Source organism: Cebus imitator, unplaced genomic scaffold (assembly GCF_001604975.1).
Source record: "Cebus imitator isolate Cc_AM_T3 unplaced genomic scaffold, Cebus_imitator-1.0 Scaffold7, whole genome shotgun sequence".
Lineage (NCBI taxonomy): Eukaryota > Metazoa > Chordata > Mammalia > Primates > Cebidae > Cebus > Cebus imitator.
The window spans coordinates 6,222,420-6,241,343 of record NW_016107322.1 but is presented as its reverse complement, the minus strand read 5'-3'; the positions used below and the strand labels follow the sequence as shown (position 1 = coordinate 6,241,343).

Genomic DNA, 18,924 nt, shown 5'->3' with positions numbered 1-18,924 from the left:
GTGTTATGCACCTGTAAACCCAGCAACTCAGGAAGTTGAGGCAGGAGAATTGCTTGAGACCAGGAGGCGGAGGCTGCAGTGAGCCAAGATCACACCACTCGCACCACTGCACTCTAGCCTGGGTGACAGAGCCAGGCTCCATCTCACAACAAGAAAACAAAAAACAGTGTATCTTAACAGATCTTTTTTTCAACTTGAGAGCAGGTAGTGTTTATTAACTGACCAACTTAGAAAAATAATCATGGTAGACACCTTAGTTCATTCTTCTAATAAGCCTGTTGATCTGGTCCTCCCTGTTGCCAGCATCTCCACTTTCTACAAAATGTGTGGTCTTTTTCCTCATTCTGTCTCATGGAGAAGATAATTCGAAGGGCCACAGGAAATTATTTGCTTCTTTGAAGCGTTTCCCAACAGTTTAGATCTCATGAATCAGATCCTCCATGCAGATGATGCCATGTTTAGCAGGAGATCAAGCAATCAAAGCATTATCTGTCAAAGCAATTCGCTTCTTATTGATTTTGCCATAACCATGTTTGTAGATTAGTTCATTTACTGACTTCAGGTTTAGGTGCCCCCATGCAATATATGGCTCTACAATCCTCGGCATGTTAATTGAGGCTTTGTTGAGCCTCACAAAGTTTCCACTGAAGATTTGACGAAGGTGAAGAAGCTGCAACACCTTTTGGACCTTTGGGCTCACACCATTGATACTTCTGATCCTGATGGCAAATGCCAATTTGGGTTCTGCAGGTACATAGAAGTTGCCAGCTTTCCTTTCCATCCTCGCCATTCAAATTTCAGTTCTGTACATCTGCCTGTACTCCTTGTGATAGTGCTTCACTTCTTCATAGATGATAAGCTTCCTCCTTGCCTTTCAAAACATCCTTCGGGCAAACTTCTTTGCCTGATCTTCAGCTCTACGAAATTCCCTCGCTTTTTCTTACAGGTTTCTGACAAAGCAGGAACCTTCTTCTCTTTTGCACCCTCCATGGTTCCAGCCAGAAAAAGAGGACCATAACAGATTGTTTAATTTATATGTGCTATAAACAGTTCTTAACACCTGCAAGGAATACACAAAACATCCAATAAATCAAGACTACAAAAAACGTTAAACTTCAAAAATTCTTGATATGAAAATTAAATCAATAAACATTTTTAATTGTTAGGTTAGCAATAATTTTTAACAGACTATTTCTATCAGCAGACTGTCATTACAGTGGGGGCAAGGGGCTAAAGATATTAGGACAATTAGCCATCTGTACATCAAAGAATAAAACTGGCCCCCTATGTTGCACTATTGTCAAAAATCAATTACAGACACACGAAATACTTAAATGTGAAATGAAAAGCTACGAGACTAACTTATAATATATATATGTGTATGTATATACACATATATATATACACACACACATGCAAATATGTACTGTAAAAGATAACTAATTAAATAAATAAATTGGAAAGGAAAAACCAACATTCCTTACAGAGGAATTTCATTTAATATATACAGATACTCATCCCTCGAAGGTGGGGTGTTTAATCACTACCACATTTCTCTTTGTTGGTAGGCTAGACATCTTAACTTGCTTCCAAGGATGAGAGTAAGAAGAGAGAAAATGAGTAACTCTATAGTGAAGAAATCTGTCAGGTGTACTTAACCAAGTAATTAAGATTAACATCTTCAGTGATGTCATGTAGATATGATATCCCCCTTGATATTCTGGGATAAGAAAGGCACTTTATCCATGTCATATTCTTTCCAAAAACCCATAAGCTCACTGTAATCATAAGAAAAACATTGGATAAATTTAGATCCAAGGAAATTCTACAGCTTACTTGGCCAGTACTCCTCAAGACTGCCAAGATGATGAAAAACAAGGAAAAGAATGAAAAGCTGTCATAGACCAGAGGAGATCTAGGAGAAATGACAAAGAAATACAATCTGGACTTAGGATTGAATTCTGAAAACAAAGAAAAGAAACCTAGTGAAATCCAAATAAAATCTTGAGTTCAGTTAGCAGTAATGTATTGATGTTGGTTTCTTATCTTGGACAAATGTACTATGGTAATGTAAGATGTTAACAAAGGATGAAACTGAGAAAGAGATACACAAGGACTCTCTGTACTGTTGCTACAACCTTTCTCTGAATCTAATATTATTCAAAAGTTAAAAAATGTATTTAAAAAGACTATAAGATTTAAAATAAACATATCAACATATCTTTATCTTCTTTAAAGATGTCTTAACCAAGAAAAAAAGTGTAAAAAATATTGATGAAAAGAAAATATTGATAATTTGGACTATATTAAATTCTAGAATGTTCATCAAACCAAGCTGCAAAGTAAGTAAAAATATAAATTACAAATGGGGAGAAGGTATTTGCAATAAATACACTAAAATGACAGATCTCTTATAATGCAAATTGAAAAAAGATAAGCAGCTCTATGGAAAAGTGAGGAAAATACTTAAATAGAATTTCATTTTTAAAAGGCAGTCTCAAAGATCAATAAGTATATTAGAGGATATTCAGCCATATTACTGTTGAGGAAAAAAAACCACAGTGGGATATCATTTCATGTTTGCTCACTTGGAAATTTTAAAGACTGAGAATATCAAGTGTTATTAAGAGTGTGGAAAGCCAAAACATTTATACACTGCAGGTGGAAGTGTAAGACTTTATTGCCACTTTGGAAACAATCTGGCAGTATCTTGCGTTAACGACGTGTCTATTCTACGTATGACAAAGCAACTGCACTCCCAGCTATACAGCCCAAAGAAACTCTTGTATATATGAACCAGGAAACATGCACCAAAATACCCTCAGAAGATCTGTTTATAATAACAACAACAAAACGAAAAACAAAACAGATGCAACCCAAATATCTGCCACAACACAATACCATCCAGCAATGAAAATAAAACAATGATAATGAGCAAAACAAAGATGAATTGCAAGAATATAATTTGGAGGGAAAGAGGAAGCTGCAGAATGCATCCAGCATTTCTTTACATAAAATTTTAAAATGTGGACTAATCAATTTAGGGTTTAGGATTACAATCATGTGGGAAAGTGCAATGGTCCTAATGTTCGCATTTCTCCAAATTATAAAGAGGTGGCACTTTGGAAGCTGATTAGGTCATGAGGATGAAGCCTTCAAGAATGCAATTGGTGTCCTTATAAAAGTGGCCTGCCAGAGCTCATTGGCCCCTTTTGCCCTTCTGCCATGTGAGGATACAGTATAAATACATCATCTTTAAAGAAGAAAGTCATCCCTCACCAGACCTGGAAGCTATTGTCACCTTGATCTTGGACTTCCCAGGCCCCAGAACTCTGAGCAATAAATTTCTGTTGTTTATAAATTACCCAGTTTAACCTATTTTGTTATAGCAGCTTGAGCAGACTAAAAGAGAAACCTACAAAGAAAAGCAAAAGAATGGTAAAGATAATTCTTATAGCTACTACCTCTATGGAGGGCTTAGAGGAGTAATGCTTAGGGAACTTCAAAAATAAAATAATATTCTCCATTTTTAACTGGATGGTGGGTTTGTGTTTGTATATATACTAAATATGGTATAAATACTATTTTATATCTACCTAATAAAAATAAGTGAAAGTAAAGAAAGAGAAGAAGAAAGAAAGACAAAGGTGAGAGACAGAGGCACAGAAGGAGTGTGGGTTGTCACTTTCACTAGCAGTGATACCCATGCAATATGGGGACCCCAATGTGAAAAAGGATTCCCAGGTGTGGAGCTAAGTTTACTAGTTTGGTAGATTTCACTGCCTCTTTTAATTCTTACCACATCACAAAGCTTCATTTAACTTAGCTGGGCCCAAGTTACCTGAGTAAAAACATCATTATCTCCACCCTCTAGTTCAACCACTTGTGACACACAGTGCCCCATGCCTGTTTTCTCAGAGCCACGGTCCCCTCTTTCTCCTTCTCTCATGTCACAGCAGAGATTCTAAATGTCTCCATCTACCTACCTGACCCTTAAATGCTGTAATAAGCTGTCCTTCCTAAGAATTCATCCCCAGATCCTAGGCTGTCTTTTCCTCCATCCCTAGGACTTCCTTCCTCCTCACTTTGTCCAAAACCATGAATTAATGCAGCTGTAATGGAAGAATTTCATATGCAGACCTGACCGATCGTTGCCAAAAACACATCTTCTCTCTTTTCTCGTTCAAGGCAGTTGTCAGGCTAAAAAAGTGGCCTGAGGGAAATACAGACCTCTTTTTAAAATGATGGATTCTGTATTCGATTGGAGAATGTATTCTTTACTTTGTATGCCAAGGAAATATTTTGACCAAGTATAAAAGTAGGGAGACTGATGGACTAGTCCCGATGAAGGAAGGTAGTCTGAACCAAGGCAGTGGATATAACAGAAGTGGAAACAGAAATGAGGGAACAGATTTGAGAAAGATTTGCTTGAAACCTTGTTAATTACTCGACAAAAAGCTGTCTGGAGGGAATTTTGTGAAAATAACCATCATCTTCATAAAACAACGGTGGGTAGACAGATTAAAAAACTTTAAAATTATTGTCTACAATGAGACAAGAATAAAACTGAGTATGTACGAAAGTTACAGATTATTGAAGCAAAATTATTAATTGAGCACCAAGCTCTGCTTTCGCCTATTGGAAGCTGCAGAGAACATGATCACTCGTAACCTAACAAACCTTCAGAAATCAATGACTAATCATGTTCATGACTTGCTATAGTTGTTAGCATTAAACAAGGATTGGACTAATTTTTAGTATTATATATACATGGGATTTGTCTTCTTGAAAATGTTCAGCTATTCACGTTTATCCTTCTGGTTCCATAGCAAAAAAAGGTAAACAACAAGTTGGAAAATATGGATATGGATAATAATATTTTTGACTGAGCAATTAATTATTATAATGATATTTAACGGCTAAGAAAATATGAGAAATCTTTTAAGAAAAATATTTTAAGTACAATATATAAAAGATGATAAACAATCTGGAGAAAGGAAAGTATCCTGCTTAAGTCAACAACTCATACTGTAGACAGAATTTTTAAACAACAACAACAAAAAGAATTCTGACAATAAAATAAAAGATAGTTTAACCATGTAGTTTTTATCAAGGAGATTGAGGCAGCATTTAAACCACAGAAGAAAGTAACCAGGTAAATTTGTTTTATGACTCTGAGTTTATAATTTAAAAAAGGACCTCGATTTCAGGCTTGTTTCAGATATTTTGTTTTCCCCAAGATAAACATATTTTTATAACATAATTTGGCACATTTTACAGCCAAGGTAAAATATGCAGGAAAATACTATATTATTGATAAGACAAACTGCATGAGGAAAACATTATTCAAATATCCGTTAGGTAGAATTCAACATAAGTGTGGGGTTTTAACCCCTCCTACATGTAAATGTTTATGTGTTGTACGTGTTCAAGATTTTATTAGCTTGAAATGTATTATACATTCCCTAATGAAAATTATTTCTTATAGGCCTATGTATCTCTTTAGTTTGTATTGCAATTTGTGCAATGTCCGGATGCACATTTTTTATTATTGTTCTAATTACATTGCATAATTTTTTGTTAGCTTATTTTCTCTCTTAGAATGTTAGTGCATTGAAGACAGAAACTACCACTTCTATAGGATCTCTTTAGTTCTTTGCATAGTGCATGGTACATTGTACTTGCTCAATAAAAGTGTAATGAAATGCTTTAAGTATATATAATGGCCATGCTCAGGATATTTAATTTCCCTAAAAATTATTAGCTCTAACTATGAAGCAGGCTAAGTAATACAAACTTTCTCATCATTGTAAATGCCTTCTTGGGATCTGTAATTTTGTATAAAACTGGAAACTGGAGATTCATCCCTCTGAAATACTGTGTAAATTCTGTAGACTAAAGAAAACTTCCAAGTACCTTTCCACCATGAAATATAATATGATTAAACGGCTTTGTTATATTTTGGAGAGAAACTATCTCATCCAAAAATAATAGAAAATCATGAGTTTTAGCATTTCCATAAAACAGAGCATAAAGGAGTGTGAATCTTCTCTTATTCTCAGGCATGCATATTCTGCTCTGTTGGTTGCTAAGATACACTAAACTTAAAAGTACAGAAATGCAATTTGGCTCCTTAAAAATAGGCTATGCAGCTTTCTTATTTTTGACAAAATTAGTCCCTATGGAACATATACAATCTCAGCACAATCATTTATTTTAGCCACTTTCTGTTCTTAGTTAATTAAATAGTGTTTTGTAAAGACTTTAATTTTAAGTTTTCATTTTGAGAGCAACGAAATTATTTGCAAGCACTAAACAAATATCTCTGGTTCTTGGCTTCCCACCCTTCATCTAAGTGATCTGTAGAAAATAATTCAGACATAGTTTCTCCAATGAAAAGTGATTGATCTCAATTTCTAAAAGTAACTAATTCTTGTTTTCTTCCATTTCTTCTTTTTCCTGAAAAAGTAAAGTTACATCACAGGCCAAAACCATTTATCTTGAGTTGAGGTAGTGGTGAAATTGGGTCGAAGATACCATGTTGAATCTGGCAGACACATCTTTTCTAGTTGAGCCAGATAAGAATTATGGGTATCTTTAAGACGTTCGTGTTATTCCTGTTGTGGAGCCCAACCTCAAAACCTGTTATTTCTTTGGTGGTTGTCAGTATGTTCAAGCTGAATTACACATTTGGCCATACCCCTGGGCACCAGCCTTAAAATCTGCTTATTTTCTACAGGATCCTGTCCTTCAGGGGTAGGTGAGAAAAGGTATAATTACAAAAGAAAATTTGTATCTATATAAACTTTAAAGATACAGATATATATGTGTGTATGTATGCATACACACATATGTGTAACATGTTGCAAGGTCCCTGGATCTGAAGATAGTAGATAAGAATCAGAAATCTGTGCCATGTACTGCTACTGTTTTGAAATCCTTAAATTTGATTCTATTTTCAGTTCTCACACTATTTCACATTCCCTTTCTTTCCCTTTATGTTAAGGGCTCTCTTAATTCTTCATAGAATTTGATTTCCTTCTCATTTTTCTCTTCTAGCACCTCTTACTCACAGAATTCCATCTTTTCCTTACTACACAGTCTACATGAACTTCTTCACTGTCACATTTCAATTAATGTCCATACACAGTGCTTTATAAGTATTTGTCTCCAACCCATTCCTTCCTCTTTGACACTCCAAATTCTCATCTCTGAAGCTATGTCTTCGAATGTAATAGTCACAAATTAAGTTCGTACTCTACTACTCCATTTCTGCTCTTTCTCCTTTTTTTCTTGTCTATGATTCTTATGGTAACAGCAGTGCAAAGGCTGGCAGAGGAAAAATAGAAATGTACTAACGTAAAGTTGTCATGCTACACATGAAGTGATATAATACTACTTTATGCTAGACTCCAATATGTTAAAGGTTTATGCTATAAACACCAAGGCAACCACAAAGATGCTGCAAACTGTTATAGCATCTCTTCAAACAGACTTCACAGACACGCTAAGCAGCCTGTGTGTAAGACGTCAGTTGTTATGAGCAACAGGCTTTCGATTTTGGAGAACTATGTTTACCTGACTCTGCAACCAAATAAAAACAGCTATACATAATAGGAATGAATACAAATATTAACAATAGCTACCACTGAATTTTTGGGGGGTGAGGAGCTCCTCAAAACAAATAGAGACTTTCAATTTTTAAAGAGCGGATATTGTGTTTGTTCCCTTTTCTTATTTCTTAAACCAACTAATAATTTCATTAAATTATGAAATTTAAATAATTTCATAAGCTATGAAACATTTCTTAAACCAACTAATAATTTCATAACTCTATTTCTTGCTGTCTTCTTTTACCTTGTTCAAACTTTCACCACCGCTAGCTGTTTTTCTTCATGCATGTATACTAAATTTCAGTGCCAAATGGCTTCATTGTTTTGTTAAAGTTGACATTTCCTTTACTATTTCTTATTTGTGTTAAATTATTTATTGGCTCAAGAAAGGAGACACCATACCTATCTATCATTTTAAAACTTCAAGCACCTGTTTCTTCAGGAATTTCACCACACAAAAAATTAAAGGGTCTCTATCAGCAATGCTATTATTTACTCACAGCTATTATGCTTAATGTTTAATTTTTTCTGAATTCAGGGTACTATGTTTGAAAATCATCCTTAAAGAAATCTGACAGTATAAATTTGCAGGTACAAGGAAAAGAAAAACAATTAATTCTGTAGGTTGTTAAAACTAAAACCCATTCTCTCTTTTCCTCTTATCATCAATCAATCTTTCCCACATTCCACTGAGCAAAATGACTATTGCCAAAATTAGTTTCAAAAATCCAAATATGAAGCTCCTAGAATGCTATAATACAAAAATAAAATATGCTACCTTCTGGAGTAAAAACGTGAGGACACACAGACAAGGACATACCTCGGTGGGCTCAATCCTGCTTTGTCCTGAGGTTTCAGAAATCTAAATTGATTATTTGGATGTGTTTTTCATGTAATTTAACACTGTGTTGTGGTCACCAAATTAGGTTGCTCAAAGGTCTGATCCAAGAGGATTATGGAAGCATTCTAGAGTAATTTCATCTTCCGTGTTCCTCTGGGCTTTCTCTCTAGAAGGCGCTTTGTTAGCCATCGCCACATGACTTCTGATGTTTCTGATAACTTGATGCTACCCTGGGAATGCCCATCGCACAGCTGTCACCACCATCTGGAGAACTTCATTACCTCTATGAAACAGTTTTCTCTTGCCCATGTGATATGACCTTTGCTAATTACTCTAGTGGAGTAAAATATTCTTTCCCCATCATCATTATATTCTGCTACCAGTTCATGTGGCAGCATTGACTCCATCCCATAGTTTCCTGTAAAAAGACTGGTAATTCGACTTTTATTTGATTTACTCTTTATCACAGCTTTTACCTCCTAAGAACGTGGACAATAGTCCAAACAGGAATGGATTACAAGTCAAACTGAGTATCAGCACATTATCATGCACTGGTTAGAGAAATTAAGATTTAAATTATTTGTTTTTCCACTATAGGGTCTCCTTGGTTAAAGCTAACCCTCCCTTATACTACACATAAATAATCTACATTGTAGCATCATCTGCATTAACATATGTCTTTGCATCTCAGATAAAATTGCAGCTTCCTTCTCTATGGCAGCACTTACTACTGATGTATCCTAATTTTTACATGCCCATCTGCAACAAATGTTTTCAGCAGGGCAGAGGAGCTACTGATAATTGTGAAGTGCTTCCTCTGTGCTGACACTGCGCTAAATATTGCACGTTTAACCCACGCTGCACTATTTAACTCTGACAAAAATCTAATGAAGTAGGTAGGTATTACAATCCCATTTTGCAGATACACAGATGGAAGCAATGAGGCTAATACCCACTCAGCAATGAGACGTGGAAGCAGGGTGAGAACCCAGCCAGTGCTGCAACAGAGACGGCACTCTTAACTAGTGCTGAGCTGCTTCTTGTGACATAACATGTACTGCTAACCACTTCTCAGCCTAGACCATGTTGATGAACTTTAAACTGATTTTAATCTTTTGCTTTTATGAACAGTGTTATAGTGAATGTCTTTGTATGCACATCATTTTGCACATAAGCATTTATAGAATAAATGTCTTGAAGTAGAATTTTTGAGTAAAAAAGTACATGTATACATTTTACATTTTGATGAGTATTGCTATAATGTTATTCATAAACCATAGTTAGAATTTATATTCCTAAAAGCCATATATTAGAGTAAAACCATGTATTTTACAAGTTTCAGGTTATTTTTGGAGCATATCTACATGTTCTTTGCTATTATTTGTTCTCAGGTTCCCACGTACACGAATTTGATACAATTATCCAAGGACTTGGACAGGCAGCGTTTTATTCAAATATTCAAAATCTAGGTGAAGATATTTCTTAGTACTTCATTAAAATGGGAAGAATGAATCTATCTGCATAATTAGATATCTTTCCTATTTCAATTGGTATGTTTGAATTTACAGATGTTAAATAGGGTACCACTTCATCACTAGGTGTTCTGGAAATCAAATATTAACTACACATGGGAAAACCCTCAGGTGTTTGTTTGTTTGTTTGTTTGTTGTTTTGTTTTGTTTTTGAGATGGAGTCTTGCTCTGTTGCCTGGGCTAGAGTGCAGTGGAGTGATCTCAGCTCACTGCGACCTCCACCTCCGGGGTTCAAGCCATTCTCCTGCCTCAGCCTCCCGAGTAGCTGGAACTACAGGCATGTGCCACCAAGCCCGGCTAATTTTTGTATTTCTAATAGAGATAGTGTTTCACCATGTTGGCCAGGCTGTTCTCGAACTCCTGACCTCAAGTGATCTGCCTGCCTCAGCCTCCCAGGGTGCTGGGATTACCGGCATGAGCCACCGCACCTGGCCAACCCTCAGTTTTTCTATACATAAATTGTTAAACGTCTGAAATTTGTTCAATGTAAACTCACCACAAAGTAAGTGGAGATTTAAGAAACAAACTTTAATAAAACCAGGGAAAATTACAATAGAGAATCCATCTCAAAGTAAATAATTGGTAGTTAGTATTTTGAAGCTTTTTTAATACAAAATTTTTATCTTACAAAGTCAAATCTAAATAGAAAATTTACCATAATGTGATTATTTCAAATGTCAAAATAAAAATTAAATTGAAGCTAGTGCCAAAAGGGAAAAACTAGGTAAGTTATAGTAAATAACTAGAAAAGTCATAGTAAATGTTTAAAGAGATGTTGTGTTAGTTAAATAGAGATTTTAAATCAATTTTGGATTTAAAATGAGTCAGAAGTATTTTATAAATAATGTAGCTTACATTACAATGACATATTTACAATATTTTTAGCTGAGTGATTAATATGAATCAGGCACCTTCTCATGTTTCCTTGTTTAAGACCCAAAAACAACATCCCATTGAAATGGGAATTCTTCGTCTCCCTTTTACAGATAAAACTGGAGTTCAGGAGGGCAAAGTGTCTATGGACAGACATAGATAGCTATGCCAGATCTCAAGTCCCACAAATCTAAGACAGAAGATCCAGTTGTAATTAACAAGAAGGTATTTCTGACCAATTTCTGAATATCAATTGAACTAAGTGTTCCAAGGCTACTTTGGGTAATCTAACGTATCTTTGGAAACACTTTTACCTCAAGTTTTGAGTATTTATTAAGTTTCTACAATAAATGCCATTTGGTTTTTAATTGTCCAAAATAAACTGAAAGAAATACATTTTTCTTTGTGAGTTAATTACTTAATACTTTGCAGTGCCAAGAACTTTCAGAAGTTCAAATGCCTTCAAAAGCCTCACAATTCTAGGGCTAGGCTAGAATAAGGATGTTGAAAGCAACAGCTTCAGAGGCATATGAAAGAGGTATGTCCTTGGAAAGGTATCCAACTGCAGAAATATTCACAACTTTATGCATAAAAGAAACCGAATGTTCACTCTGGGCCTATGGTTTTGGTGTTGGTGTTTCGGCTGCATCGCCAAAATTAAACCTGAATATTTACGGTATCCAGAAAAATAATAGTAAATTAAAGATGATTGTAAATTGATTTCTAAAAACCAAACTGGTTGTGAATCATAACACTCTGCAAAATAAAGAATATTATAAATATATATTTAGTTTTGGCATTGGTTAGAAAGAAAACATTAATTTTTTAGAAAACTATATACATATTTAGATAGAATAGGCTAAAAGCCTATCCTACACAAACTTCAAATTTAAATACACTGCTACTCAGATCTAACAACACGAGCCTCATTCTAAATCTCCAAAGGGATGTGAGCTATAAATAAAAGAAGAATATTATGTTGCCCACACAGTCTCAATTGCACTTGGCAGAGATTGCTACCATCTCTTTTCATTGGGAGACTTAAGAGAGATATAAGGATTTTGCAGTGTCCATAGTTCTGGAGGTAGTTTCTCTCCTCTATATCGCTGATCTCTTCTGCATAGTAGCTTTCCAAAGGGTTAATGAAGTTCTGTCGATTTTTACACAGAGGAAAATAAAATAGCTAGGCCCACTTAAATTTTTTTCCCATAGGTTATTGGGATACATACAGGTGGTATTTGGTTACATGAGTAAGTTCTTTAGTGGTGATTTGTGACACTTTGGTGCACCTGCCACCCAGGCAGTATACACTGCACCCTATTTGTAGTCTTTTATCCCTTGCCCCTCTCTACCCCTTTCCCCCAGGTCCCCAGAGTCCACTGTATCATTCTTATGCCTTTGCATCCTCACAGCTTAGCTCCCATGTATCAGTAAGAACGTACGATGTCTAGTTTGGTTTTCCATTGCTGAGTTACTTCACTTAGAATAATAGTCTCCAATCTCATGCAGGTCACTACAAATGCTGTTAATTCATGCCGTTTTATGGCTAAGTAGTATTCCATTGTATACAAGACACCACAGTTTCTTTATCCACTTGTTGATTGATGGGCATATGGGTTGGTTCCATAATTTTGCAATTGCGAATTGTGCTGCTATAAACACACATGTGCAAGTATCTTAAAAAAACAACTTCATGCCATATTGTTGTTCATTTTTTTTAGATTCTAGCTAAAAATACAATTCACCAGCACTTTAAAAACGTGACAGAGGAAATCCAGACCTCTATTTATGATTAAGACTGAAGAGTCACCAGCTACTCAACATATCCACACACAAACTTCTTATCTTTACCCCATTAAGCCCTTTCCTTCATCACAGATTCTTTAGAAGTTACTAACGGTGCTGTTTAAATACTCATCCATGACATATGTAGTGATTATCCTCATTACAAGATCTCCCACTTCTGTCTTCTGAAACTTTCTACTGTTTGTCTGCAATATTCAGATACTTCATTTTATGATAATCCTTTGGACATATTTAACATCTCTGATGTCACTGTAAATTCCAAAAACATTGGTGGCAATGAATTTCTTAACTACTTTACTAAGGAAATGCATATAAGGAATACATATGATGTGTCCCCAACTGTCAAGGAACCAAGAAGTCCAGCTTCTCAGTATTCCACAGAGCACCTTACATATCTGTAAAATTTGAGTTTTTTTTAAAAACAGGATTCTTATCCCATAACAATACTCATAAAATAAATGCAGACAGTGAAACTTTTTAATTTATTGGACTTCACTTGAACACATTATTTTTCAAAAACTACCAAAATGAGAGTATACAAAGGAACAAAGGCAATGAATTAATACTTTTAATTGTAGTAATGTATTTTTAGAAACAAAGGAGAAATGTGGTAAATAATATCACTGCAGCTTCTGTTTATTTGTTTTTTGTTTTTAAAATAAGCAATTAAAAGGAATAAATTTTAATATTAGTAACATTATCTATGGTTAATGGGTACAAAAATGGTTGGAAAGAATAAATCAGATCTAGCATTTGACAGCACACCAGGGTGACTATAGTCAATAATAAGTTAATTGTACATTTAATAATAACTGAAAGTATAATTGAATTGTTTGTAACACAAAGGATAATTGCTTGAGGTGATGGATGCCCCATTTACCCTGATATGTTTATTACACACTATATGACTATATCAAATATCTCACATACTCCATACATATATACAGCTATTACGTACCCACAAAAATTAAAAATTTTAAAAACAATTTAAATTTCAGGACTAGGCCGGGCGCGGTGGCTCAAGCCTGTAATCCCAGCATTTTGGGAGGCCGAGGCGGGTGGATCACGAGGTCAAGAGATCGAGACCATCCTGGTCAACATGGTGAAATCCCGTCTCTACTAAAAATACAAAAAATTAGCTGGGCATGGTCGTGCGTGCCTGTAATCCCAGCTCCTCAGGAGGCTGAGGCAGGAGAATTGCCTGAACCCAGGAGGCGGAGGTTGCGGTGAGGCGAGATCGCGCCATTGCACTCCAGCCTGGGTAACGTGAGTGAAACTCCGTCTCAAAAAAAAAAAAAAAAAAAAAAAAAATTTCAGGACTAGAAGTGCTCTATACTCTCCCCTTGTGTGGGAGAGTCTAATTTAACATTTACAATTATCGTTTACTTACTGAAAATAAAAATTAAAAGTTCAAACTGAAAAGAAGTAGCATTGGTTAGATTTAGTAAAATATTTCATATAAACTAAAATAGGCACTTACCAAATAATGTTATTGTATATTACGATGTATTGTTCACACTTTTTCACTGTTTTAACATTTAAATACAAGTAAAACTATAAGTTGTCACACAGAATCATAGAATTAAAGTAAGTCAAGTTCTGTTTCTTCATGTTTACAATGTGCGGTCATTATTTATCTTGATCCATTGTTTAAGTAGAAGAACATGTGCTACCATGGCAGTTAGAGAAATGCTCCCAGAGTGTGTGTGTGTGTGTGTGTGTGTGTGTGTGTGTGTGTAGTGGGTGCGTGTGTATTTAGGGAGAGGCAATCTATCTAAAGAATATTTCAAAGTAACTTTCGTATAGTATATAACATTCTTCAAAGGTTAAGTAATTTAAAAAAAAAAAAAAAAAGTGCCAATGGGAAGCTCACATCCAAGTTATTAAAACCCAACAGTTACTACAACGATCTTTTATAATTTAGAGATCTTTTCCTGGCAGAAGTATTTTACCATGACATTGCTTAGCATTTGCTGATGCCTGGTGTTAACAAAGAGCAGACTGACTTTAGTGGGTTTTATTGCTGTTTTGAAATCTTTCCATACAGGGAATTTCTTGATCCCCACCCCACCCCATGCTATTTCACTGCCTTGTAAAACCTACTATCCCTAACTGAGATTATGAATGTTAAAAGGCCCAGCACCAGGCCTCGGCAAGTTATTTTATGGTAGTGATCACAGTGGTGACTGACTGTTAATCATTGGCAGAGTTTAGCCTTTGCAAAGTACACAGAGGCTTCTTTTTAAACCACTTTCCAGGCTGGCACATTAAATGAGGATTTTTGTTTGGAATGTTACCACAAACAAATTTAAATGGTTTTCCTATGATACAACAAATTTTCTTTTAATGTTCAAATGCATACAAGTTTTTAGCTGTCAAATTAAAAAGATAATTCCTTCTCTTTTCACTCGCTGTGGTATGGCTTACACACATTTTGTTGGCAATTCTGGTTTACAGTGTTATAGTATAAAACATCAACCATTTGGGCAATGAAATATTACTATTTTTTGATTTTTAAAAATCTGACATCTAAGTCATTTAAGTTTTGGGGACCCATTTCAAGTTAAAGACTGTTTATTTAATGTCAAGGCAGAGTAGTATCAAGTACTAACCATATTCTGTATGGCTTATGCACATTTTGTTGGCAATTCTAGTTTACAGTGTTATAGTATAAAACATCAACCATTTTGGCAATTAAATATTACTATTACTCAATGTTTTAAAATCTGACATCTGAGTCATTTAAGTTTTGGGGACCCATTTCACGTTAAGGACTTTATTCATTTAAAACATTTTTTTAAATGCCAAGGCAGAGTAGTATCAAGTTAAATCTCAATAACTAACTATATCCTAGTGTTATAAGGAGTTACCTGCAAGAAAAATATTTTTCTAATCCCAAAACTTTCAGAATAAGTGGAATATGAATGTGAACATGGCAGTATACCAAAATTTCCATCAATTGATAATGAAACCAAAGGAGATATCAAACCCAAAATTCTTTATTTGGGAAAAAAAATACTCAATTTGATACCAATAAAAGGTTACAGCCTTTTCAGAAACAAAAAAATTTTCAAAAAGCCCTTCACAAAGTTATCAAATGAGACACCGGATTATTTGAAGATGATGACACAGGGAAACATTTTGATCAGTTGATCAGCTGAAAACAAGCTCATTATAATCCCACCTCACCAACTAGTTTAAAGTCAGGAAAAAAAAATTATTAGCCACGGGAAGCTTTTTCACAAAAATATATGCCTATTGTCCTGGTGCTGTGGCTCATGACTGCAGTCCCAGCACTTTGAGAGGCTGAGACAGGAGGACTGCTGGAGCCTAGGAGATTGAGACCAGCCTGGGCAACATAGTGAGATCTGGTCCCTACAAAAAAAAATTGAAAAATTTGCCAGGTGTGGTGGTATGTGCTTGTAGTTCCAGCTATTCAGGAGGCTGAGCTGCAAGCAGGCTTAGCCTACAAGTAGAGGTTGCAGTGAGTCATTACTTTGTCAGTGAACTCCAGCCTGGGTGACAGAGCTGTCATATACATAGATATGTATAAAATAATTTTATAATATGTTAATATAGATCTTAATAACATAGATCTATATTAAAACAGTAATGTATATTAACTCAGTTGTTTCAAAATCAACTTACATAGTACCTTTATAAATGTTTTATAAAAGTAAATACCAGTCTATAAATATTTTTCCTAAATTTGCACATAAATTGTATTAAACCTTTAGTACCTACATTTTATTGGTTAATTCTAATAATCCTTCATTAAAAACTGGTATTAAAGCAGTATTTCAGTATTTTTCAGATCAAACCCTCAAGATAGATGTATTGCAGTCATTCTATGCATGTTGTCCTAGCTTGCTCTGGAGGAAAGAAAATATTTTAAATCCGTCTTCAGCTCATATTCACATTCAACTGATTTCATCCATCCTCTGGCTAAGTAGGAAATGTGCCAGATTAAAGTTTGATAATCAGCAATTTTTTTTCTATGTTAACATTTTTTTTCTGCTTACAGAATGCTCTCCTATGATTTTCAGTACATTTCACACAAGATCACATAGGCAAATTTAGATGTCCTTAACGTTCACTTACCTCTGCATACAAAAGTCAATCAGATATCTAGTTATCTTCTTATGTTCCAAATAAAAATATGTTCCAATATATTGATGTTGAAGAAAACAAGAAGGGATTACATGAAGCAATTTTGATGTCACCTTGAAGAAATGGTCATACACCATCTGCTGGTTTATTGAGCATACATAATAGCAATGTTGATGAATTCTTATTTAATAAATGATACATGTTGACATAGACACCAAATATATCCTAATGGCCAGAAACATATCAAGGTGACTAGAAATACAACCAGCTTAAATTATCCATGTGTAGTTTGTGTTTGTGAAGTGACTAATACTCTAAATAATCTATTTTGTGCTATGCTTCACTTATATACACTCATAAGTGTGCCTTTCAATCCAGCTCACAAATGAGGTTCACAGTCTTCTTTGTCTTCTTTGTCTTTGTGGGCTGTCATCTGAGAATTCGTACCCCGTTAAGAATATACAGGCTGAAGAGGTCAGTCTACTAGCACGTCAAAATTAATTTAGAAACCATTCTCTCTGTTTTATTCCTTGACTGACTAACATGAATGTGTTGGGAAAATTACAACTATAACCCATAAATGAAAACTATTCCATAAATCATTGAGGTCAAAGTCTTCAGTGACTTCCAATCAGAAAAGAAATGAAACACAACTTCTTAAGCAGAAAAGCTGGGAGTTCAAATATGGGTAAAGAGGAGGGAGAGAGATCGATATATAATTAACAAATAAGTAATTAAAAAATAAAGAAGACTTTTACGAATCATGTGAGAGAAAATAATGGAATATTTCAGAATCACAATTCTAGAACTTAGCTTATTAATGGACACATAAACTGAAAGACTCAAATGAAAATGGAAATGTTCAGTCAATCATGGGATCACTGGTATTCTGGTATTGCTTTATAGTTGACAGTATTAGAGTTTGGTTCAGGAACTGGATATCACTTTGGGAATTTTAAGCAGGAAAGAAATCAAAATCAATAAATTATAAATTGCATAAAATCCTTGGAAGAACTGGAGACCTGAATGCAGGGCTGGGTCTTTAGCTCTGACCTCTGCCAGAATCAAGAAAGTAGAGAATCAGGGATAGCTGATGAAATTCTAGAGTTAAAAAAAAAAAAAGAAAAGAAAAAATACCTCTACTGCTATGCTACAAGGATTAAAAATCCACTGCCAGAGTGACTCCCTCAGGGATGGAGCACTGACCCCATGAGACCAGCTGCCTCTTCAGGGAAATTTCTTCCTGACACCTTTGAAACTTAGGAATAAATTGTTCTGCTATCAACAAACTGTGTTTCTCAACTCTATCTGCTAGCGGAACACAACTTAGAGCAACCAAGAGATGGTCTCTGGCTCCTTTCTGGATTCCTAAGCTCTGGCATCTACATTGAGTGAACTTATTTTAAATACATAGCAATAGATGAATGAGAGCCTGGGTATTGTGGTTTGGTCTTCAAGCCTTTGCAGTATAGAAAGGCCCAGCAAGTTGGATATTTTGCACCAGTGAACCACATTCAATATTATTTACAAAGCGTTTTCACAGTCACAGTGCTATGTATTCTTCATAAAAACAAATTGGAGTAGATTGTGTTATTCCCATTTTACAGAGGGGGAAATCTATAGGTTGAAGTTGTACCATATCTAAAGTTACAGATGAGGCTGGGTGTGGTGGTTCATGCCTGTAATCCCAAGTACTTTAAGATGCCAAGGTAAGAGGATCACCTGAGGCCAGGGGTTTGAATCCAGCTGAAGCAACATAGTGAGAACACATCTCTACAAAAAAAATTTTTTAAAGAGATTAGCTGAAGGTGGTGATGTGTGCCAGCAGTCCTAGCTACTCAGGAGGCTGAGGTGGAAGGATTACTTAGTCCAAGAGTTTGGGGTTACAAATTTCTTCATAGACTGCTGTGATTACATAGTTGTAATTGTACCACTGCACTCCAGCCTTGGTAACAGAGTTAGACCCTATCTCTGTAATAAAAGTAAAATAAAATAACATGAAATAAGGTGCTAGAATCAGTAACTTAACACAAGTTTGCTTTGAAATCCTCCCATTACTACTACATTGCCTCTACATGTGTTTGCTAAGTAAAGCCATTATGTTTCTTGGTCATTAAACATCTATAAAATAAAAATTCAGACCAAGTGT

At 35.1% G+C, this 18,924-nt stretch overlaps 1 pseudogene; it reads right to left on the bottom strand.

Moving 5' to 3' along the window:
- Window positions 1-204: 204 nt before the first annotated feature.
- LOC108311805 lies at window positions 205-990 on the bottom strand (annotated as a pseudogene).
- Between the last annotated feature and the right edge of the window lie 17,934 nt (window positions 991-18,924).